Source organism: Camelus ferus, chromosome 7 (assembly GCF_009834535.1).
Source record: "Camelus ferus isolate YT-003-E chromosome 7, BCGSAC_Cfer_1.0, whole genome shotgun sequence".
NCBI classification, from domain to species: Eukaryota; Metazoa; Chordata; class Mammalia; order Artiodactyla; family Camelidae; genus Camelus; species Camelus ferus.
In genome coordinates, this window is record NC_045702.1 from 8,271,513 (window position 1) to 8,276,262 (window position 4,750).

The following is a 4,750-nucleotide window of genomic DNA, read 5'->3' on the forward strand; positions in this document are numbered from 1 at the left end:
CAGTCTTTCAAGGTCAGCCTCCTGGAGTTCAGAGCAGGGCAAAAGACGGAGAATGGATCTGAGCAGGGACAAGCAGAATGATGATAATTTATGAGCGTCCCTGTTTACCTTCATTCCTGTGGAACCCTTTGTGATTGGTTGTTCTCATCATGAACGTTTTCTTATGAAAGCCCCCAAGTGTATTCACAAGCCACAGGGGACAGAATGGCCCTCAGGACTGCTGGTTTCCTGGGACCCTCTCTCTGCCTTCTTTCTAACTGATACTGAAGGAGTTTGTTTCATTCACCCAAATAGCCAAAACAACACGTACCTATAGAGTGTGTGCTGTGATGGGCACTGCTAAGCACTAAGTGAATTCATTTCTTCCCCAGCTTTTTCCTATGGGGTGTGACAAGGACATTTAGAATTAGGAGATTTTAAAATCGTGTGGAGCCCAGAGGAGAGACAAGGCTGTCCTAGCTGGCCCATGGCCAGTGCTGAAATGATGACCAGCCCCTAGACACAGGGCTGCACCTTGGCAGATTGAGGGCAGTGCCACGGGTCCCTTTTACCTCCCTCTGACTGACTCCTCTTTGAAGATGGGGCTGACTTAGGGTGGCCTGGCCCCTTGCTTACTCAGAGTGTGGCCCACAGACCAGCAGTATCAGCACTGTTAGCTTGTTAGGAAGCCAGCTCAGGCCCACTGACACAGAATCTGCATTTTAACAAGATCCCCAGTTGATTCGTAAGCACAATAAAATTTGAGAAGCACTGTCCTCAACTATATTAGACTGTGTATTCTCAGTGGTAACCTAACTGAAGAAATTCCTTCACCGGTGTTCCTACCTGCCACCACTGGCTCCTTGCTGTTGAGTGTACTGGGACCCTGCTTTTTATCCAGTTCACGCCAGCCACCAGTTGACTGGAGAATGGATGTGGTGGAAAGGTCTGGAAGATTAACTACCACCAAGCATCACTGATTTAACTTGGAATTTGAAGCCAAGATGGAGTCATGGCCTGGTAGGCAGTCAGGAGTTCACTTGGTCCTTCCCAGATTCAAACCCAGAGCTTAGGAAATGACAGGAAAGGGGTCCTTTTCCTCAGCCTTTTTGCTTAGAATACAGAGTTCTTTCCTTTAGGACACTTGCCCCTGTTGGCACATCTTAGAACACCATCCTCTTCATTGATCTGGACTCTGTGCTTCCTAGTCTTGCTGCTGCAGTCATTAGAGTAGATTTAAGAGGTCTGCCTGAGTTGGATGTGAAACACTCATTTGAGCGAGCTTTAAATCTACAAGAGGTGTCTCTTAGAAGCCACAAGAAGGCATGCAGCCAAGCCCAGGTACAGAGAGAACCTAGGACTCAAAACACGTCCAGAGGCCCCCGTCTCCCCCTCTTCTGCCCTCTGCATGACTGCTTCCTTTCTGCTCTCTCCCTGCACCACGGCCCCCTCTGCTTTCCCTTCCCAGGCCACGAGGTAGAGCACATCACCTGGCACCCCTGTCAAGGACCAGCTGCTCCTGGGAATGGCGGGTGGCTCTAAAGATCAGAAGTATTCTGGTTCTAAGTCTGGCGGGTGGAGTATTAGGATGCAGGGAAGAGGGGAGTCTTGGAGATACTGGCAGATACTGGCAGGACTCTACAGGGGATAGAGACAGCCGTGAGGAAGGCCTAGCTCACCAGAACCCACATGGTTCCCAAAATACCAGCAGAGGAAGGAAACTAAGTTTTTTTCTGATCACCTATTAGCTGCCTGGCACCATGCTAATCATTTTACATGTTACCTCCTTTCATTTTCACACATAAAAAATATCGCTATGAGAGAAAACTAAGGCCACAAAGAGTTACATTACCTGCCCAAGTTTACAGAACCAGGGATGAAGAGGCTGGAATTCAGACTATGGATCTTTCCACCCTCCCACACTGTCCCTTCCCAACCTAGATCAGGGCCACAGTCAGTCTCACGGATAGATCACAGTGCCTGCTGTAAGCCTGGCCGTCCTGGTGCCATCACAAGTGACTGGAAATGTCTCTGGTTCCAGGAAAACAGGATTTTCACACATGGTCCATTGGACCCACTCACCCAGATTCTGCTTAGCCCAAGTTAAATATGGCCAATGTCAGTGGTTGGCAAGCGGTGCCCCTTGGTGGGAAAGGCAGAGCTAGGTGAAAAGCCAGGCAACCTGGTCTCCTAAGACAGGTCAGCAGGTGGTGAGTCAGGGGGCTATAAACAGCCTGTGGCCACAGCCAGCACTGTCCCAAATACTCAGCTGATGAAACCCCCTGCAAGCCCCTCTATGTGCCCCTGCCCAGCTCCGGGAGGAACACATCAGCTCTCCTTGGGGAGGGGGCCCAAGCTTGGCAGGCCCCAGGACCAGCATTGTGCACGGTCTGTTCCAGCCCTCCTGGCTGGGCCAGGGGCCCGGGCTCATAGGCTATATTGAGGGCTGAGTCACCAGCCTGCGCCTGGGTCAGGCTGACTGTGACTGGCTGGCTGGGGCCTGAGTCAGGCCCTGATTTATCCTGGAGAGCGACAGGCTCAGGTTTCTGGGGAGAAGGGGGGTAAGAGGGGTGCAAGGAACCATCCTTGGCACTGGGCACCCTCTGCCGACCATTGACTCATTCCCCTGGGGCCGCACACAGCCCTCCCCTGGAGAGAGGGAACGAGAAGGGGGAGAGGAAAGTTCTTTGTCCACTTGATGGCTTCCCTCTGAACTTCCCCCAACTTAAAGGAGGCCCTCAAGTTACTGGGGGGCCTTAGGTAACACCCACAAAATAGGACTGTGAGCCTTTAGGGTGTGTAAAGTGCTATCAGCTCCAGACAATCCCACTTTACCCCTTTCTCTTCTTCCCAGAGGCTCTGGGAGAGGAATCCATCATGCTCAGATCTATACCTCAGTTTCTTCATCAGGGCTTTAAAGATGACCTCACTGAACCCTGAACTGGCACCTCAGATTGGGTGTCAGAAGCCTGCTTTTTTACACACACACACAGAGTTCCCTCGTGAGACCCAGCTACGTGTCCTGTGTCCCCAGGAGCTGGGCATCTCTCCACAGGAGCGTCCAGCCTCTTGAGTAGATGGAGATCACTGATACCTGATGGTTGGTTTTGGCCATGGGACAAAGGTAGCATGGGGGGAGAGAGTTCTGGAGATAGGGAAGAGGGGTGCCAACAGGAGAGTGGAATTCCTGAGCACCTCGTCACAGGCAGCCGACAGAACATGAGCCTCAGGGCCCAAGCTATTTATATCTCGCCTGTCACTATCAGGGCCCCCAGCTGCCCCCCTCCTAAGCCACGCACAGCAGGTCCCTATTCTGTTTCTGGTCCCTTCTCTGCTCCTCCCCCTCCCTAACTAATGAGAAGGGAAAGAAATCATTCATGGACCCCTTTTACCATAAGCACTACCCACCACAGGACTCCTGAACTTCTCCCCCAGCTCCATAACAGGGATTCCCCTCATTCTGCCCTCAAAGATGCCCACTATTCCTTTCCTTTTCAGTAGGCCTAGTGGGAGAAAAGGAATAAGGTAGAACAATTCATCAGAAACTCCCCAAATTTCAATCATCACACTGCTTGAGTTGGGGCCCAAACTTATGGGCCTGAAGGGTGGGAAAGCTGAGGAAGTTTGGTCTAAAGGGGTTACCAGGAGGTGTGGAATGAATGTATCCTACAGAATTGCAGGATATATATTCTCTTTATATGAGTTCTTTCACCTCATCCCAGGCCAGCTTCTCTGTTGGAGTGCCTCAGTTTCCCTGCTGTCACCATGCCCTAGGCCTGGAGCTGCCCTTGGCTCACCCTGAGCCCAGTCCTGCCCAGACATTCTGGCGGGCTCCCTAGGGCTCTCCCTGCCCACCAGCCCCCATCGCATTTCCCCTTCCCTGCTCTGGGCAGGGCTCTCCGTTTCTGTCTGGCTAACCTGCCCTTTGACTGGAAGGCTCTGCCCTGTGGCCCAAATGGGCACATCGCCCAGGGGGGCTCCCTAGTACTACACCGCAGAGGCTCTCCCACCCCCCTCATCACCTTGGTTGAGTCAGACATGGGGGGGAGCAGTGTGACTCACTGACACTCTTCCTGAGCTCAGCTCCATTCTTGAGGGGATGAGGCCAAATGGGCTGGTGACAGGGACACTGAGTCAGGGGTGGCCTCAGTCTTTCCCCTGGGACCCTGGGTTTGGGCTTCAAATTAGACTTTTCTACCTGTAAAGTGGAGCACGCCCACCCCAAGCCTCTCCCTAATTGGCCTGGGCAGTGACACTACTTCCTCTCAGTCTATCTGCACAGAAGCACACACACTTCCCTTCCCTGTCCGCAGGTGGACAATACCCTGGGCTAGGAGCCAGGACTCCCAGGCCCTGTCAACAGCCCTGCCACCAACCGATCCAGAAAGTTCTGTCAACACGAGATGAGTGTGTTTTGCCCTAACCACTGGCCTCAGTTTCTCTCTGTATATTTCATCTCTGGCTGGCAATGCTTAGTTCTGGTTGGGAGCCCTCACCCCGCCTCACTTTTCAGTTCCGCTATCCACCTCTCCAGCGCGCCGGCCCTGGGTCCCAAGCCTGCGGGGCCGCAGACCCCGGCCAGGGGAGAGGGCCCCCTCCCGCCCGCCGGCCACTTGGGGGAGGGGAGGGAGGGAGGCGGGGCCGGCCGGGTCGGCGCGGCCCCCACCCGCGGGCCAGGCGGCATTCCTGGGAGGCCGGCGCTCTGACGTGGACCTGGGGGCCGCGGGCGCGGCGGGGGGGACGCGGCCCAGGGGCTTCTTAAACCCCCCGC